Raw genomic sequence first — 21,051 nt, forward strand, 5'->3', positions numbered from 1 at the left:
AAAAGGTGTCCACATTACTACAAGTATTTGAAAATCTGAATGGTTATTGTCACTCTAAAGATGTTCATGGTATATAACACACCATTTATTATTTTATGTAGTGTAGCCAAGATATTTGCGAACAAGTACTGAGAGACTAGTTGCAGTGCATAAGGGAAGGTAACAAATGGCTGCATTGTGCCTTCATTTTTTTGCTACTACATGTAGGTTCCATGGCATAAAGACTAAATGGACAGTAAACAAAAGTAATACATGCCATCATTTACTTTGCATAGCACAATGGCGAGCAGCAGGTTTCCGCAATGGTTGGCAAAGTGTTAGTGCATGCGAGATGCACATTTCTACCACTTCTCTGTTTGAGAGTAGTTGAGCAGTGCATAAATGTGAGGCTCAATGCTAAAATTGAGAGTTAGTACTGAGTGTATGAAACACACCTGCTGCCTAGCTGTCTGTGGCAGCACATGTAAATGCACTGATATTTCCTTTTGAGCCCCTGGCGAGCAGCAGGTTTCCGCAATGGTTGGCAAAGTGTTAGTGCATGCGAGATGCACATTTCTACCACTTCTCTGTTTGAGAGTAGTTGAGCAGTGCATAAATGTGAGGCTCAATGCTAAAATTGAGAGTTAGTACTGAGTGTATGAAACACACCTGCTGCCTAGCTGTCTGTGGCAGCACATGTAAATGCACTGATATTTCCTTTTGAGCCCAGAAGAGTTCAAATCCAGGTGTATATAATACTTTTAAATAAGCAGTGATAATGCAATGAAATCATACTTTACATTACCTTCACCCTGTGTTACTGTGTTGACTTAGAGCAGTATGTTTAAGCAGCATTGCGCAAAGGTAACTGCACCAAGAAAAAAGAGCCATTCATGGTCACTTGACAATGGTGTGTGATGCCAAACTCTGCTCAGAGGCAAAAAAAGCAAAGGGTTACATTGCTTTTTTGGTACTTGTGTGCGATTCTATTTTTTGACCAGATTATAGGTGCTAAAATGGGGTAGATAGAAAAGTGGTGAAATGGGGGGGCAAGCAGAGGAAAGAAAGGGAAAGCAATGTAGGAATATGCAGGAGGGAGGTAGGAAAGAACCATAGCTATCCATTTCTTTAACAGTGCAAACTGAAAATATGAAGAGAATATTAGTTGAATTTGGACTGTCGTCTCCACAAAGAGAGATGATGACAATGCAATCATGTTGTACAACCAATTGGACCAAATCTAGTGTGTTAAAAGGATGTGTGTGAAATGCAGAGCTGTGTATGGGAGGATATTTTTTGTGGGACAGTGCCCATTTTTTTTTATTCAGTAAGAGAGGAAAGCTAGGTAAGGGACATTGGTATTTCTGGGTCAGGTAAGATGGGTAGGTAAGAAAGCAAATGCAAACACACTGGACAAACATGACAAGACACAGGGACAGTGAGGGACACAAAAGGTTGGGGGACACCATGACTGGGATGAAGGAGGGGACAACTCAAGTTCATGCCCATCAAACATTGGGACAGTGAGAATCTAGTGCTCACCTGCAGGACTGTCATTACCGTCCTTTTACTCTGATGGCAGCTGGAGTGCTTGGCAGCTTCTCCTCCTAGAGACCATGAGGGACAGCAGCCTCTCCATCCAGCACAGGTGTACACCAATGGTGTTGTGCATGACACTATGCACCAACTTTGGGTGATGAAATTCCACCGGCACCAGTATTCCCACAAGGTACCGCAGCACCAGCAGCTGGGGTAGTGCTACCTGAAGGCACGGGTAATGCAGGGGCAGCAGAGGCAGTACTGCCAGGTTGGGTCCTAGATGTACTGGGCATTGGAGCTGGAGCAGGCTGAGAGAGTCTGCCTACCTCATTGTGTTGTGAAGCATTTAGTGATCTGTTACAGATAGATAACATGGAGACATTTTGACAGCGCATAAAAAAAAAAAAAAAAAAATTAGTACCGTCATATGTAATATGCAGTGCATTACCATAATTATACAACTATTTTATCTGAAGTATATGCCCTAACTTCAAACTGTAATTACAGTCTGCTCAAAGTAATCCTTGCAATGTGCATATATTGCACATACGCTTGGTACAATTATACAGACTGCAGTTAACAGCAGGGCATTTATGCCACTTGTATAGATTTTAATTTATGTAATATTATTAAAGAAGTGCAGTATTGTATAGTTGTTACTTGCGGTATTTGAACCCACAACAATCGGACTACAGTACTTGACTCCTGAAGTTGGTTTATGCTACAGACTTATGCATGCATACTTGCTTTTACAGTTAGGATATGCATGCTTACTTTGTTACTACTGTATAGAAAACAAAAACATCACTAACTTTTAAAGCTACAACAATTGATACTTCTCTTGTGCTGCATACATACCAATTGCTTCCCTCAGTCTCTCCAAATGATCAGCATGAGTCTGCCTATTCAACTCAATTTCAGGATTATCTGTGAAAAGTAAAGAACAGAACAGAAGGGCATTATGCATACCAGCCTTGTCTATATTTAGCTTTCTATGCATTATAAATTCTCTTTAGTGACATCTCACAGTTGTGCAAGTATGCTAATAGTTAGAAACTCATCCAACTATTGGTTGAGTCTATCCCTCTTGCAACTTTTTAGGTCACTGAAGTAATGCCTACAACTGTTCTCTAGTGCATGGGATGCCACACACACTGGATACAGCCTTGGCCAAACTATTCCAAGCCAGAATAGCTCCCCTGCAGAACCCTTTGGCTGTGGCACTTTACCAGGAGCCCAATAAATATTCTGGATTCCTGAACACCCCATCTCTGTACCCTAAATTGGGCATCTTCCCCATTAACACCAGACATGTGTATTCCCAAAAGTAGAGGAATGGCAAATTATGATTTCCTGCCAATTCCATTTATTGCATTTACTGGTAGCGCAGAGCAGAGAGCAACAGTGACAAACAAGAGAGGAAAGCAGTTGTTTTGGAAATTATGAAGGTCATTCTGACACTTGACATTAGTTTTAGGGGAGTGTGGCAATTAAATATTTGTTATCTACTAGCATTGTCAGTTTTTATATTAGTTTTAGGGATGTCTGCTGCTGTAATTGTTAGGCGATTTAACTTTCCAAGCATGCACTTGGGGCATAACTTTCATGACCAAACACATTTTTGGCTTGGCTCAATACACGGATAAAACCGATTTTCAGTGCGAGATTCAAACCTATGCATAAGGGGCAAAACATGTTCTTCCAAGGAGTGATTTTCCATATTTGCCACAGAAGTGTTTCCAGACCTAGTCATGAATCAATAAATTCACTAGTTTGAGGTGTTAACTGCTGCACAGCACTACTTAGTGTGTTTGCATGGTGCCAAACAGAAATACAGAATATATCCTCTTTAAATTGCTGACTGTCTGCAGGTGTTCAATGGCTACAGGTGTTAGTAAAGCTTGTTTACTGCCATGCAATGTCGCTTAGCAGTGCTGAATGATGGAAAGCAAAAACTGCAACAATGTATCTTTTTTGACCTTTACTCTGTCTACACCCTGTCTGCAGGTGCTCTGTCTGCTTTCTTTGTGGGCCACTAGTCCATGTTTGAGCACTGCTAAGCATGACCAAACAAGGTAAGCACAGCTAAACCTAACATTCCTCGTGTTCCTCAGTTTCCCTTGTTTGTGCTATGCCGTGCACAGCTCAAACACTGGTATGTAAAAAAGAAAAGAAAAAACACAAAAAAGGAAAAATTAGGTGAATTGAAAAAAAATCTTAAATAAAACAGCACTAAAAAATTTATGTTGGTACACATGAAATATTTTTACAGAGGTCTGGATTTGAACTCTCACTCCAATGGACCTTCAAAAGTACAATAAGGGAGTCTTATTCCTCTTTGCCACACAAACAACTTTGCAGCAGTGAACTAAAATCATTGTACATACAACCAACTGCAACATCATCCACAGTACTAACAAAATATGACAGTTTGTACACGTATTAATTTCAGAAGTAGTGCACCGAGTGATCACACAACAATTTCGGACTACTGCTTGCATAAATGCATCTTTGTCTTATCTGTGTTTCTCATGCTTGTCTTATCTGACCAGTAATATGAGACATGCAGTCTGTGATTTATTCTGTATCAGTCCTTAAAAGTTGAGAGGATATTAAATGGCAATATACAACTGTCAAGAAATGAAGGGAGGCTGGATGGTACTAAACAAATGTGTGCTGCTTACTTAAACTTAAAACCTTGATAGAATTACTTCTACACTTTAAGTCTAATCTGGTTGACGCACCCACTGGAGGTAGGGGAGTTTGAATTGCTGTTGTGTTTTCCTTCTTCCAGTCAGTAATAATTCACAGTTGCAATCCATTAGCAACAAACACAGAGGGAGTGCCTATGTTTACATCTGCTACACAAAGCCATGTATTTGCAATTCAACAGTTCTAATCAGTTTACACCTCATTTGCATCTGCACCATGCTCACAGTCCAGAATGTATGCTATAAAAAGGGAACCATGTAGCTTGGGAGCCTGAAGCTGAGGAGACTTGTTTATTTGTGGATAACACAGATGATTATACTACTTTTGAATTTATCTGCACAGAAGACTACTGATCTTGATAATGTATGCTCACATTTTTCAGATATATATTGCATATGCTGAAATGTCAGTAAGAAAAAATTGTTAGTATGTACATATACATTAGCAAAGGCTACTTTTATCTGTATGCATTTCTTAGAAGTGTACTGATGGCATATGCATGTTTGCCAGGGTATTTTACTTTCTCAGATGCAGAGCCTTATTAATGGTCATCACAACTGCTAATGTAATAACTTTTTCACTGTATGCTCTTCTGTCATTATTTCCATGAAATGTAAATGTCCTATATTGTCAATGACACAGGAGTGATAGCCTTCTAGAAATGAACCCTACACACCTTTAGGGGCGTGCTGGACACAGGTAGAAATGACTTGCATTTGCTTAAATGCAATGTTCTGTGGTAAATCAGTACAAATGTTTCAGGGTCAGTTTATTTGATAACACTTTTAGCATTTCACTGATGGTTTGTTAGCAAGATGTGTAATGTGCCCGTTTTGGGGTTGGGGGAGCAAAGCCGCATTTCTGTTTTGGCACAAACAAGATTTGCTACCGTTACTCTCCTTGTTTTGGATCCAACCTTGCTTGTGCAGGATTGTAATAGGTTACACAATTCCTTTTTAATATTTGAATATCTTGACTTATGTTTCTCCAGTGGGTAATAGTGAAATAGTAACATGTGTGTTATTTCAAAGCAGGACTTTTATGTGATACTTGTGTCTTATTCTTCTTTTGTGTTTTAGGTCATTAAGGACTATGGCATCCAGGCATCCCAATCCCTGGAAAAAAAAAAAAAAAAAACTTCAGTGACCATGAAGATGAAATCATTGTGGAAGTATTTAGGCATCATGGTACCTTTCTGCTTAAGAGGGGATATAGGGATAGGTCTGGCAAAATGCAAATTTGTCAGCAGATAGTTGCAGATGTGAATGCAGTAGGTGGCCAGAGCAGAACATATCAGGTGCACCATATGGCCACTGATATGATTTCACTGGCCCGGAGGAGAGCAGCTGCAGCAGCATATGAACAGATGTCTACCAGTGGGGACTGCTACAGACCCACCACTGACAGCAAATGAATTGTTCCCATCCACTGTCAAAAATCCACACAGCTCACTGGAAAGAGCACAACAGCATGCCATTGACGTTGGTGCTGCTGTTTCAGGGAGGCCAAGTATGTCCTAGGAGGAGCTCCCAGGTAGACTTACCTATCTCACTTGTGAAATACTTCTTGTACAGTAAAATATTGACAGTACTATTTAAGTTCTGTTGAACATTAAATTTGTTTGGGGGATGAATAGTTGCAGACTGATGCAGTTAAACACATTCTGGTTGATTACACATGGGCTTGAGGTGGATGCGTCATCCCAAGGAGCTGTGGGTTCCCCTCTGACTAATCACCTGTGAGTGGCTGTGGTGTCCTTGCCACTGGTGGTGTGATAGGGGCCCCTTCCCCTTGTTGATCCTGCTGAAGCTACTTTCTCAGGATGAAGTTGTGAAGCATGGCACAGACCGTGAAGATTTCATACATGTACATGGATTGTACTGCAAGGCTTCCCCAGATGCATCTAAGCACCAGAACTGTTAACTTCAGCAGACCGGACACATTCTCTATGTTATTTCTGGTTTGACTGTGTGCCTCATTATGGCATTCAGTAGGTGGGTGCACATTTCTGATTGGCATTATCACTCACGGTTCCAATGCAGTCGGATATCAACCTTAGTGAACATCTGATACAGCTGGGAAGTGTCCCCGATATGCGAGTTGTGGTAACTACCTGGGTTGTCAGCACATATTCAAGAGGATTCCCTTAGCATTACACATGACTTGTCAGTTAGAGTGGAAGCCCTTTCTATTTATGAAGACTCTTCCCCAGGTGGTGCCTTAATTTCTATATGTGTACAATTTATGGCATCCAGTACTTTAGAGTGGTGTGCTACAGGGTAGAACTCTTGCATATTTGCAGCCCTGTCCTCAAGAGTACAGGAAACATACATGTGATCACTGGCATGTTGGAGCATAGCACTCAGGATTTAATGGAGGATCCTGGAAGCTGATGTCTGTGACACCCCCAGCATGTCCCCTGTTGGTCTCGGAAAGGTTACTGTAGCTAAAATTCTAAGCGTTACACATAACTTTGTCTCCACTAGTAGGGGCTCCCCTCGATTTTCCCCAGAGTCTGAATGGAGGATGACAGAGGCTGCAGAGTTCCTGTTTTCTCTCTCTCTCTATGTACCCTGTAGCAATCTACAATTGCCACCTCATGCAGATTGTGATTGGTTAACCAGGGTCTGAAAACTCCTCTCCTTCTTGGCCATGGTCTATTAACAGCAGTAGCAGCAGCACATACTTCAGCCTGCTGCTGCACATACACATGAATTAAAGCAACAGCAGCCCCCAACATTCTGTGTGTCAACTCCTTTCCGTGGCTGTATTACAATAGGTTTGGAATTCACAGGGAAATCCAGAACGGGGTTTACAGGGTTGCTTTATAGCTTCTCCATCTTGGATTGGTTGATTAACATATAACTGAGCTGATTATTAGTATGGCATGGTTGCAGATCTCTATACATTGTGTAGAGACGCTTACTGAATACAAAGCAGTGCACTACCATGTGTGTGTCACTGTGCAACACTCGCACAGTGTTGGACTGTGTAGGATTTATTGATTTTTCCCCCAAAGGGAAAATATCTTCCCAGGAAAGAAATAGCATAAGATTACCATTGATCCTCAAAAGCCTGCAGAAGACCACTCGTCAATGGCAGAAAAGCTCTGAAGGGCTTGGTGTTCAAATATGATTTTAGGTAGCCAAGCTTGAGCTTCCTAATGGTATTGGTGCATGGAAGGTGTCCTGAAGCTTTGTAAGCTGGCTGGCTATTATATCCTTGGCTGGACAATCAACATAGCGAATGACTGCAGCAGTGATCAGTATGGTGAACATCTTCCTGGTCTGCTGCTTTTAGGAAACTCTCTCTCTCTCATATTATTTTATAGATATATATAAAAAAAACACTAATTAATACGAGTCAAAAATCTACTTTTCTTCTGCCACTACGGTAGCAGAGAGGGACAAAGTCCTTACTAAGACCCAAGTGACCCCAGATCGATTAAGCAACTAAGTCAACTGAACTAGTAGTTGGGAGAGATGGGTGTGCCCATCCCCAGAGGAGGGTAATACATGGAGGTCTCTTGCTGGAGGCCGAAGATTGCTACAGGAGGTGTGTTCTGTAAGGTGGGTGTGACTGAGATGCTATGAGGCAGAGCAATACACCACTTGTTCACATTGTACACCAAATCTAGACTTAACCATGTTGCTGTGAGGGGATGAACTGGTATGTCATACAATAAAATCCCCCCGGATAGATGCAAAAACATGCCGAGCCTCTGAGATGCCAAAAGATCCAGAACTAGCCCCAGTAATACCAGAAGATATACAAAGATCAAGGAGTTAGTTGGCAGACCTGGCATAGAGAGGGTACTGAGGTGCCAGGCTGGAAACAATGAAGGAAAGAAGGAACTTAAAATCTTGTTTTTTAGCTAAATGTGAAAATATTTTCACACCCCTTACTACAAATCATTTATTGACTCCTTTTGAATTTTTCAGTCAGCATATGCCTTTTCTGGGCTACTAACTGATGTTGTGAAAGGGTGTGTGTATCGCAGTGAAATTATGAAATATACTGGGGCACCCAAAATGGGCAGGTCATTTCAGAAAGTCAGTCCAAATATGTTTCATTTTAGAAGGCAATGACAATGCACACTAGTATTATCAAGAATAATTTATGGATAAAATCAAAAGGAGACATGTGAAATGGACCCTGGAAGATGAGATTTTCAAGTCTGTAGCTACGTACAAAGAGCAGGAGCACAAGTAGTACTAGAGGTTACCTCACAGATGTATTAAAACTGAAAGAGCGTCCATCCCCTGAAGTGCAAAAAGATGAAAGGAAACTACAATGATACAAAGACATGTATAGCCCTGAAACCTGGGGCACAAGCTCTGTGAAACTTGAGTGAACATTATGTGGGGAAAGAGGAGATAAGGATAAACAATGAAATCTTGGGAATTAGTGACCTAAAATGGTTAATTTTATATCAAATAGTTATTAGATCTTCTACTAAGAAGAAAGTCTTACAGAACAAATGGAGTAGTTAAAGTGTTTCAAAACGAAAGCTCAGCTACAACCCAAATCAGATCAAAGGCAAGCCATTCAAACTTACAGTGATGCACTTCAACTACAGATGCCGAACAGGAAGTCAAGGAGTTTTAGGAGTATATGCAACATCTTTTGGAAGTAACACAAATAATATATTCAACATAGGTTATTTGAATGCTAAATAGAGTAGAAATGCAATAGTTGGGAAGTTTGGCTTTGAAATACAAAATGAAGTGGGGCATGAACTAATAGAATTCTACCAAGATAATTCACTGGTCATAGCCAACATTCTCTCTCAACAGCTTAAGAGACAGCTTTGCAAATGGATATCTCTTGGTAGATCCCAAAATCAGATAAATTCATAGGTTTCTTACTAAGCTTACAGCAAAAGGACGCCATCAAGAAGCACAGCCATGACACCCAATACTAGTGGAAGACTATGCGTAATATGGAATGCTGCCAATCTCCATAGTCTTGGTGACGTTTAAAGATTACTAGGGAAGTACTCTGCTGGAGACACAACAGCAGCCTAGACAAGAAATGGTGAATATGTTCAGTTAGGTATCGGTCACGCCAGCTGGTGTTATTGATATAATTTAGGTTTAGATCTATTTAGGTGAAGGAGTTCAAAAAATGCTGGGCCATTCACAGCACTGAAAGCTAAGTAGAGATCATCTTTTATGAGATGAGTATGAATCTGTGTAGAGGGACAGAGCTTTCAATTTATCAGCATAGCTAAAGGTACTGAGACCACAGATCTTTTTCGCGAGGAAATGTTGAGGTCTCAAGCTAGTTTTGATAATTGGGGAGATAAAGTTTGAAAGGTGCATTATAGTCAATGACGAGCCGAATAAAGAATGAATAAAGTGGAATTCTAACATCTTTGGACATTGAGGAGATACTATGATGGACAAGCTGTGCAAGGTACAAGGATTTTCTAACCACCACAAAGAGGTAAAGATCAAAGGAGAGTGTTAACATGTATACCAAACCTTCCGATTAATATATCAAATTTAAGTGGAATCATCTATTTGGTAAGTAGTAGTGATGCCAGATTTGCCAAAGAAAATATGCTGAATATCTTGGTGTTGAGGGTAAGCTCATGACCAGTACACAAAGCATTTGTTTGGTTCGACCCTTGCTGTAGAATTTAAGTATCAGAATGTGATTTGATAAACCACCCCTAGTTTGCTATCATCAGCAAACTTGGTTAGCCACAGCCTACAGTGACTATATACTTTGTATTCAGAGATGGAAGAGCAAAAGCATACAGCTTCCTATTACACAGCTTAGAATTAAAGAAAACAAAAAAAGCCTAAAATGTCAACTACACACAAGCTCAACAATATTTTAAATGAATATTTAGTGGAGATAAACAACAGTGCAAATAAATGGAAGAAAGTAACAGAATGGGGAAAGTGAAATCTCTTCATGAAGACAGGCGGTATTAAAGGAAACTTCCAAGTCAAAATAGTAAGGATAAAAACAAATATGGTAGGGACCTTGCAGTAGTAATAAAAATACAGTTTATACTTCAGTTTTAAAAGTGGGCAGATATAAAATGTAAATACATTTTTGAGCAACTGCACTTATTTCACATTCTAGCAAGGTAATGCTCAAGATCCTGCAAGCTACACAAATGCAATACATGTATTAAGAACTGACAAGAAGGACAAGCTGGCTTTAGAAGGGATAGACACCCCAGAGATTAAACTGCCAACATCCGCAGGATAACAAAAAAGCAATCAAAATTCTGCTGCTTTACTGACATCTGTAAAGTCTGACTCTTTGGAGCCATAAATACTTTGTGCCAAGTTCTTAGAGAAATATGGATAACGAGTCTCATTTCATAGAACAAGATAAGAATGGGGAGGAGTTAGTTCCCTGCCTCCTTTTGAAGAAAAAAGAGAAGTGCCAGGATTTAAACAAGATTTCCATATTTGAGTTACTATATGGAAGACATCACTGAAGCTGTCTGGATATAACAGAGGAGAATTCAGAGGAGGAAACGCAATACCACACTTTACAAAGTTAAAATACAGATTAAATCTCTTGTGCCTATAGTTAAGAGAAGTACAGTCATGTAAGTAAACTTGCCATAACAGTGGAGGATTGAATTATCACTGCTGCAGTAGTTTTAGTCATACACAGGGTAGGACAGCCAGCTTTCAGGGAACCATCCTTGTGCCCAAATCATTAGTCACCTTAAGCTGAGCGGACTTAGTCAGATTTGTTGGCAAGCCCTTCACAGCTTTCCCTCCAACAGAGAGGGAGGCAAAAGCCCAGAAAGAACAATCCAAGGAGTATAGCAATAAGTCCACACCCTGCATAAAACATTCAAAAAATAAGGAAGTTGCACCTACTGCAGCAGTGATCATTTGAGCATTTGCTGCTATGGTAAATTTACTTATTAAAAACTATACCATGTTCTTTACATGATCATTGCTACAGTAACCTTTTTATAGGTGGATAACTGTAGCTTAAACTAGCTGGAAGCAGGATGGAGGAAGGTCCAGCAGCCTCTCAAGAATAGTCCTAGCAAAGTCTGATCAAGATGTGGAAAACGGATCTAGTTTACAGTTCTTTGTAAAAGTGGGCACAGATGACCAAACTGCTACTTCTAGAAAATATCTAGTATCAAACCCGTTTCAAAAAAAGTCACAGACAAAGCCAAGGCCTTGGTTGAGTGAGTCTCAACCTTGTCTAGAATCATGGTTGATGGTTGTGGAGAGTATACCAAAAGTAACATCACCAGACAAACATTGTGAAATTGTCTGTATAGTTTGTTTTGACACAGGTTGCCTTTTTTTCTTACCTTCACAAGAAATGAACAACTGATCAAAAGTTTAATAATTTATTCTGTCAAGATATAGTTCCAGAGTTGACTGTGGACATCTAAAGTATGGAGTAACCTTTCTTCTCATTTGCAGGTTCTGGAACGAAGAAAGGGAGATGGACAGCTTGGCTTAAGATAAAAGCTGAAACCGCTTTAGCCATAAATGAAAGATTAGTTCTTAAGGAAACCATAAAACTTTGTGGAAAATGGTGTTGCTTTGAAAGAGAGGGATCCATGGACAAACATGCTTAAATGGCCAAAAGATGAACCTTCACTAAGAAATAGGACAGGCGATGGGATACTAACTCGCACAAATATTTTAGTTGTTACCAACTAGTATAGGATTTTCTTTCAGTAGGCTTTGTCGCCATTAATACTTGCTGCACACACTCAAACAAAAGTTGCCTAAAAGGTATGTGCTATTCATCTAGGCAGTTAGATGTAGTTGTTTAGAGTTGCGATGTATCAAGCACACTTGATCTTGTGGGAGTAAATCCAGTCGGTCAGGAAGCATGTGGCAGTAGTCCCTGGCCATTTCCAAATGAAGGGAGAACCACAGTTTCCTCAACCAGAAGTGGATCACCACAATTATTTCCAGAGTCCTTCGGAATCTTCAGAATGATTTTGGATATTAGCAGGAAGGGTGGTAAAACAGGAACATTCCTGTCCAAGGAAAATAAAATGCATCTGTTTTTCAGGGCTTCTTCTTTCATGGAGTCATGGAGCAGAAATTTGCCAACTGATTTGTCGTCAGTACAGGCATATAGATGTATACGAATGGAAACTGAATCAAGGGATCTTATAAGAATTGATCCAGCCATAGAGTACACCTCAAATACATCTGTTCTGGTCCTACAATTTTGCTCCAATAATAAGCAAGATGCCTGCAGAGTGAGACTGTGTTGAAAGGCTACATCTCAGGCTACCATGGCTAGTCTGTACAAAGGGTAAGATCGGGATGTCTCTTGCTTATGTACCACATTACTGTGGTGTTGTCTGTAAACAGTTGAAGTCCCAGAGATCAGAGATTAGAGAGAGAGTAGAGAGAGAGAAATGACAGCATTTATAAATATCTCATGTGTTTTGGTCCATTTTTTTTGTTCCAAAACACCATGCACTTTTATCCCCAAACATATTGCTCTCCAAGAAAGATCTGAGGTGTCTGTTGTGATAGACTGCACTGGAGCAGGAGGGGAGGGGAGGGAGACCTGGAGTCTGTGAAATCTGGTATTTCCCAACACAAAATCTTCCTTTTCACAAATCCTAGAATTGGAATTTGAAATGTCAGAGGGTGCTCATTTTTATTTTATTTATTTAACATTTGTTTACCGGGAAAGTCTGACTTGGAACGAGCCAATTTTCAGCAGAGGCCTGGGGAGAAACACTCCAGATGCATGTCTTTGTACATTGGGAGGAAACTGGAGCACCCAGAGAAAACCCACATGAATGCAGTGAGGACATGCAGACTCCACAAAAAAGGCACCCCAGCTGAGAATTGATCTGCAGGACCTCTTGCTGTGAGGTGACAATGTTAACTGCTGCACCACTACCCCATCCGACATTGGTTTTATTTAAAAATTTGCTTTGCAACAGCTTGCCAAGAAAGTAGAGAAGGGAAACATTGAAATCCTTTGGCAAATATTGAGAAAGGGGGTTGAAAAAAATGGAAGGTCCCTTGAATCAGTTTGCCTGCATGGACCATAGAGATTTCAGGAACAGTCTGAATTATCTTACGATACTTCTTGCAAGACTCCACACGAGTATTTGTAAATGACATGAGACACAGAATCCTGAGGAATTTCCTTGTTGAGGCAGGAGTCTGACTGGAAAAACATACATCTACTTTTTCCTGCTGAAGAAAAGCTCCTTGAACTGAGGTGTCCAGGAGACACCCCAAGAAAACAATCCTGTCTGCAATGATGAGCAAATTGTCCAAGTATGGAAAATGTAGATACTTTGCAGTTTGCAATACACTATCATGCTAACCAGATGCTTTCTGAACACCTTGAAGCAGTAGCTAGACCAAAGGGTAATGCAGAGAACTAATGTGATCCAGATACAGAAAACCTTAAGAGATCTCTGAAATCTGGATCTGTACAAATGAGATGGCATGCATCTTTTAAATCCATGGTTACAAGAAAACTCAAAAGGTGAATAAGGGGTAACAAGTTGTGAAGAGACAGCATTTTGAATGAGATCTGTCACAAAATGATTCAGAAAAGATAGATACTGGTCTTCAAAAATCTTTCATTGGCACTTGGATCAACCTGAAATAAAACCATTCCCCTAACTGACAGAGAGGGACAGCTTCTGTCATCACCAGTGCAAACATGACAAGAGGGAAAAGAAAAGTCTGGAAGGTGAAGAAGAAATCCCCCAGTAGGGAGGGAGGAGTTCCCATTGCCCATTGTCTTGACAGATTACTCTCAGAATTCATCTGTCTGAAACAAGTTTTAGCCAGAGACAGAAATGCAGGTTCAGACTTTCTAGAAGGATTAAGGATGCCTTGGATGGGGTTAGAAATCCTTCATATATTCATTCAGACTTATTAGAATGTCCTTTGCTCTGAGTTTCCGGCTTTGTTTTTGGAACCTTCCTGACATTGGTTTTATTTGAAAATTTGCTTTCCAACAGCTTGCTAGGCCTGTTTATTTTGCTTTTTACAGAAAACAGTGGAGGGAAACACTGAATCTCTTGGCAAAATGAGAAAGAGGGTTGAAAAAATGAAAGATCCCTTGAATCAGTTTATCTGCCTCACACTTAATGATCTCTGCAGCAGAGATCCAAAACTAGTTTTCCTAGTCTCATTTTTGACATACATCGGGAGTTTTTTTTTTTTTGTTACACCTCTGGGAGGTTTTTGAGAAAGCAGCCAGGCAATTGGAATCAGAAAAATCATAAGCACATTTAAAACAGTGAGCAGTCACTTGAGACAGACGGTAAATACACAAAGCAGATTCTCCTAGCAAGAGGAAATCAATGAAAATTTTTTCTCATATTCTCACAAAAAACAAGAATAAACTTCAACATTTAAGCTTGAAATATGAGAATGAGAATTCTAAATACAAACGTTGTAGAAGAATATACTTTTCCCCATATTTATCAAAAGCATTCCCACTGCTGTCAGGAGGAGAGGGATTAGTATTAGCCATATGTTTAGCAGCTGCTGGGTTCACTAAAGAATTACTTGTTGGACAAGATTTGTGAGGCGTGTATACAAACTTAAGCTTGAGATACTTCATAAAGTTTGCTTTCTTTGGATAGTATGTTGGCTGTCTGGGAAATTTACTGGTCGAAGCCACAAATTCTGTACATATATAATTTTGTGGCTCAAACTCTTGAAATAAAGAAATCCTTTTTCTTTTACCATAAATAGCCATGTAGGAAGGGCCAAGAGCCTGTACTAAATCCTGAGCTAAGCCCAATAAATTACTCATGTTTAGGGTAAATGAGACAGAGGAAAACAGATTTAAGTTTATTTCTTAAGGACATGAAACTCTGAAGAAAAAAAAAATTTTGCCAGCAAGCTGTTCCCTTAGGATGTTCACAGTTATCTATTTAAGACAAGTGGCATTCTTTGCCCTTTCTCCTAGGACCAACAAGATCAGTTCTCATTAGCTTGCTAAGGGCACTCAACAGCTGCAGAGGATATATCTGACATCAGTCTCTATTTCAGGTTGCAGGGCTTACACTAGTGGACCCAAAGAAATAGAGGAGTGGTCTGAGGAACCAGCTTTGGCCCCAGCAGACTCGAGCACCTACAGATGAGTCATTTTGGCAGTCTGCTGTGGTAGCAAATGTTGTGGCTGGAAGAAGCTAGAAATCGAAGAACTGGAAGGTTTGTTCTATGGGTAAGCCAAAAAGTTGCTCAATAATTGTACCAAAGTAAAAATGTAATACTCCCAGTTTTAAAAGTATACAAAAATCATGTACCAGTCAATAAAAAACAACTTTCTCCTATCTAAAATTATGTTTTACAGAAAAATAATGTTTTCTGTCATAAAAAGTAAACAAAGTTTTTTCTCCAAAAGGAATTTATCTGTCCAGCAATGGAACACAGTGTAAGCCAATTGTCGCTCCTTGAAAACCCACATAGGAATGCTCACTTTGCCAGCAAGAAAGCTATGAAGGCATGGCACACAAACCTGACTTTATTCAGCTCAACTCAACTAACAGTCAGGCAACACTTTGGAAGCTGGACGGCTGTTGTATCCTGTACAAGATATAATCCCTATAGCTAAGGTTACCACATCACTCATTCAATGGCGAAAATCATATGTAATGGGAACACAAGATGCACCTGGGGTTTATTTAAAAAAGGCCAGATTGAGTTTAAAATGGGATAAATGCCAATATTCATTCCCTCTGCTTTAAATAAGCAAAATAGACATGACCCTTTGTGAGTTACAAAATAAGAAACTGGAAAGAGAAAAGCAGACAATATTAAGTAAAATGTGTTAAAGCCAGGGAAGGAAGTTAGTCTGCCTGAAAGCAGAAATAAAACTCAATAGTGTGTTGTCAGGAAATTCTATTCCTATGGCTCAAGTAAACAAAACAAAACAAAAACATCGTATACAAGGCCCAAAAGTAAGAAGTAAAATGATCATTTTCTTACTTCAATAAAAATTTTTGAACAAAAAAGCAACCTGGTAGAATGAGTATAATACAGTAACATATGGAAACTCTGCCAAGGAGAAGGTAAACCTAAAACCATACAGTATACCATATTCACAAAAAGCAATAATTGAAGACATACAAAAATGATGCTTACATTAGGAATTACTGAGGAGTTCTAAATCGGATGGAACAGTTTGAATGTACTGACCACTAAGGCAGATAGTTCAATAAGATTTTTGGAATGATTTCTGAAAACTGAAGGACTTACCCAAGCTTGGCACTTACCCAATGCCCAGATTAGATGAGCTCAAAGACCTAAGCAGAGCAAGGTTTTGAAACCCCTCCCACACCTCTGAGGCCAAGAGTTCAGCATACTACATCTTTTTCATTAAACTGCCTTACTCTGAAGACTTCACAAAGCTCCCACAGCAATTGAAACGCTTACAGATAAAGTTCCAAAACCTCACACCAAATACTCAGTACCTTCATAATGTAGTAAGATATTCATAACAATTGTAGCTGCATTTATCCAAAGTCCAAGCTGCTCTGAATGCTTTAAAAAAAGCAGACAAGACAGTGAGTATTGATAACAGTAAGCTGTATAAGGCAAAAGACAGATTCTTAACTGATTAAACCCTTCCAAGCATTTCTCTAGGATCATTCTAGTGACGACTCTACCTATCAAAAACTGTCTGTGCATATTTACAGTAAAACCATACTACATGTAGACCAAAGTTTGTGATGTACCTCTAAAAAGCATTCCAGTCAGTGGGCACATGCATATAAGTACTGAGCACATGCAAGCAAGAGTGCCATTTTGAGTGAGCAGCCAGAGTAATAGCATGCATGTGTGTAGTAGTCAGGTAGTTTTGTTTGTTTAAGTTTAATTTTCTTGCCATTCATCCTGTTGTGCTTGAATGTAATAGACTACATAAACGAACACTGAGCCACATAGTCTTAAGATGTACAAGGTGTCAGAATGGGATCCAGAGTCAGAACCATGAGGCAAGCGGTTAGAAATGGAGGAATATACAAGAGTGGATCATCCCTACTGCTGAAATGACTCGCAAACAGGTCAAACAAACTCCAGGTAATAAACTGTCTTAAATAATTTTTCTCGCAACAAATATAAAACAAAGCACTCAGAATGCTTAAAACAAATTTCTAATTAAACGAAATGTCCAAAATTGGGCATATTGATAAAAAAATCGTTGAAATAATTATGAAAACATTTGAAACAATATCCAAATCACATAAAATGTATAAAAAAGGGAAAACAACTATACTTGTTCATACTGTACTGCTGCTCAAAGTATATGAAGTGGGCAAGTGTGTGCAGTATTACAAGGCAGTTACTTTGCAAAATATAGCCATTTCAAAGAATATTTTGCAAAGTACTGGCTTTCAAAAAGTTTATTGTGCATTTGATTATTATTACAAGTACTGGTGTCTGTGTGCATGCTCGTACATAATTACAAGAGCTAAGTTTGTACTGTGTTTCAAAGTAATTTGTGACCATGGCAGAAGGATTTTGCAGAAACGCACCACTTGTGTTTGATTCGTGCTTGAGCAGGAGTATATTTTCATACAGGCTACTTTTTCTGACAAAGATGCGCACACAAAGGCGTTTTTACTTAATTTAGCTGGTTCAGAAGCCACTGAAAGACCGTATTCATTTGTGTATGCAACTGCTGTGTTTTCAAGGGAGGGGGAGGAGAACTGCCATATTGTGGTAGAGGCTGAAATGCGGGAAGACCCTGAATACTTAAAACGTAAATTTAGAGAAATGTGTAACCCCCAAGCAAATGTTACAATGGAAAGGCACTTATTTTTACACGACATCAGAAGCCTGGTGAAACGTGTGCAACATATATAACAGACTTGACAAATAAGGCTAAAACATGAAAATTTGGTGATCTGAGAGATGATTTGATGACAGGCTTGTGTGTGGTATTAATAATGACACACGAGAAAGATTTTGCTTCAGTGATTTAACATTAAAACCAGGCCATTGAGATTTGTTGGATACATGAGCTTACAGAAAAGCACACCAATATGCTTACAAATGAGAGGGCATATTTTCCCAGTACCTTCCAAAGCTAATGTAGTTAACGATGGGGCAGCCATAGATTGAGCTTCAGCAAAATCCAGAGCAACTTCAGAAAGGCCTAAGGTGCATGCAGCAAAGCACAGGGGTGACTCAGCAAAACCTTTAGCTAGCCTCATAGTCAACTGTTGCAATTCTGGTGATAATCATGAGACCAAATGAGAAAAATGCTTAGTTTTGGTCAGCAGTGACATTCTTGCAATAAGAGGATTCATTTCTACAGGTTTTGGAAATCAAATACGGCACATTAAAAGAGAGCATTCAAGGAGGCAAGTTGATCAATTAGAAAGTTGCAACTTTAGACTATAGTCTGTCTGTGCTTGGTGAAACAGTCAATGCAGTAGATTTGTGGGCAAAGAATGAAATCTTTTATACTATTCGGATTACTGGGAAACCCATACAGCTCAAAAGTAGATACTGGTTCAGAGTGCAATGTTATGTCAGCAAAAATGTTTGTTAAGAGTAACAGCTGTAGAACACCTTGATTTGACAAAGTGTGTGCAGCGTGTTGCTTATGGTGGTAAAGAAATTCAAACCGAAGGCTCAGTAGTGCTTTCATGTTACTCTGCTGGGAACAGCTATGACTTGTAATTTTACATAGTCAAGAAACACGTACAGTCATTAAAAGGCCTCAGAAACAGTTTGAAAGTGGGACTGCTTTCATTTAACAGACAGATTTACCACGTAAGCTTAAATGCGAACGGCTCAAATTTTGCCCAAACAATTTTTTCTGACTATGCTATTTCCAAAGACAAAACTAGGCAAACTCCCAGTTGCGTACTCCATGAAGTTAGACCCAGAGGTCAGCCCAGTTATCAGACCAGCACGGAAAATTCCAGTTGTTAAGAAGAATAGAGTCAAAGGTTCATACTAGGCTATCTGCCCTGGGGAAATTATAAGCCTAGCCCGATGAGTCAAAGGTTCATAGGTTCATACTAGGCTATCTGCCCTGGGCAAATTATAACCCTAGCCCGATTCTGTATGGCTTACGCCACCCCTTGATTTGAGTATACTGTGCCCTTTTTAAGGTTTAGTTTACTGTGCCTCTGTCTAATAGTGACACGGGAGTAATCCTGGGACAAACCTACGATCCCCCATCCACCTATCGAGATTCTTCTTGAAGAGATTCAGTGAGGTGCTCTGCCTCACATGAACTGGAATTCTATTCCAGAGTGAAGGGAGCCTCTGGGTTATGAACCTGTCCCTCCAGCAAGTTCTATTTATTTCTGCGCTGAGGTTTAAGTCCCTCGAGCGTGTGGCTCTAAGGGATTTAGATTTACTGAGGTGGAGCATGTCCATTAATTCTGGATTTGACATAGCTTTGTATATCAGGCATAGATCGCCTCGAAGTAGGCGGTATGCAACTGAGTAGAGCTGGAGTTTTTTAACCGAGCAGCATATGGCATCTGTTTGAGACCCTTGATCCTCTTGGTGAGATACTTTTGGGGTCTAATTGCTGCAGGTGTCGGGTAAGGTACATCCCAAAAGGGGCATTGTATTCTATGATGGGCCTGATGAGGGATGAATAAAGGGGCACGATTACCTCTCTTGATCTAGATGTGAAACCCTTCGTGATGAGGTGGGCTATGTAGAAGGTCTTTCTAATCACTTTGGCAATGTGGTTTTCAAAGGAGAGATTGCTATCAACTTGGGTCCCCAGGTCTCTAATAATGGGTTTCCGCCTATGAGGTAATTTGTGGGCACATTGTTTTTGCCAAAGCGTATGACTATACATTTTTTGGCATTTAGCTTTAAACCATGGTGCTGGCACCAGTTATCTGTCTCTGGGAGACCTATTTGAAGGATGTTTGTGTCAGCTGGAGAGTCGATTATGGCGCCCAATTTGCAGTCGTCTGCGAACTTTGGTGAGCCATAATCCTCCCACGTTTGCCTGTACCTCGGAAAAGTATATACCGAACAAGAGTGGTCCCAGGACAGAACCCTGTGGGACGCCACTTTTGACCGGTTTCGAGTCTGACATGGCTCCAGCAACTCTCACTCTGTGGGTTCTGTCTTTGAGCCAGTTTGCGACCCATCTTGTGACATAGGGGTTTATATTTAAGCTGGATAGCTTATCTATGATGCCCGAGTGGGGTATTGTGTCAAATGCCTTTGCAAGGTCCAGATAGGCTGTGTGGACTACCTTCCCTTCATCTATGGCTTTGGTGACTGTTTCGAAGAAGTCAACCAGGTTCAAAAGGCAGGATCTGAACTTGACAAAGCCGAACTGGGTAGGATCTAGCGTCTGTAGGTCCCCAATGTCTTTGTTTATGAGATCCATGATGATCCTCTCCATAGCCTTGCAGACTAAGCTAGTCAGGCTTATGGGGCGATAGTTTCCAGGGTCCGTAGAGGCTCCACCTTTGTGGAGTGGGACCACTGTTGCTGTACACCATTCTGTGGGCACATATCCTGTAGTGAGGCTGAGATTGTATAGCCGTTTTATTTGAGGGATTAGATCCTCTTGGAGTTCATGTAGGACGCAACCTGGGACGCCATCTGGTCCCATGGAAGCAGTGTTTTTTGCTTTGGAGAGGGCAGCCCTCACCTGAGCATCAGAGATGTTTGGGAGGCAGCCCTCTGCCGGGATAGATACTTGCTCTTTTGGGGGGAGGGGGGGGGAGAAGTTTGCACTGAACCTGTCTGCCAGGATATTGGCGATGTCTGTGGGTTCAGTGTATTTTTGTCGTTTAGAATCAACTCAGAACAAGTCTGGGAGTTGCAACCCAGGTTCCTAACATAACTGAAAAAAGCCTTATGATTGTCT

General features: G+C 40.2%; 1 long non-coding RNA gene across 1 annotated transcript in view; it reads right to left on the minus strand.

The window, feature by feature from the left end:
* Positions 1-2,382: 2,382 nt before the first annotated feature.
* LOC122791288 overlaps positions 2,383-21,051 on the minus strand; it is a 45,714-nt gene continuing 27,045 nt past the window's right edge. The window contains exon 3 of the long non-coding RNA XR_006363125.1: positions 2,383-2,445. This is a non-coding gene — a long non-coding RNA (uncharacterized LOC122791288). The remainder of the gene's footprint in view (positions 2,446-21,051) is intronic.

Source organism: Protopterus annectens, chromosome 17.part0, assembly GCF_019279795.1.
Source record: "Protopterus annectens isolate FY-2018-M chromosome 17.part0, PAN1.0, whole genome shotgun sequence".
Classification (NCBI taxonomy): Eukaryota; Metazoa; Chordata; order Ceratodontiformes; family Protopteridae; genus Protopterus; species Protopterus annectens.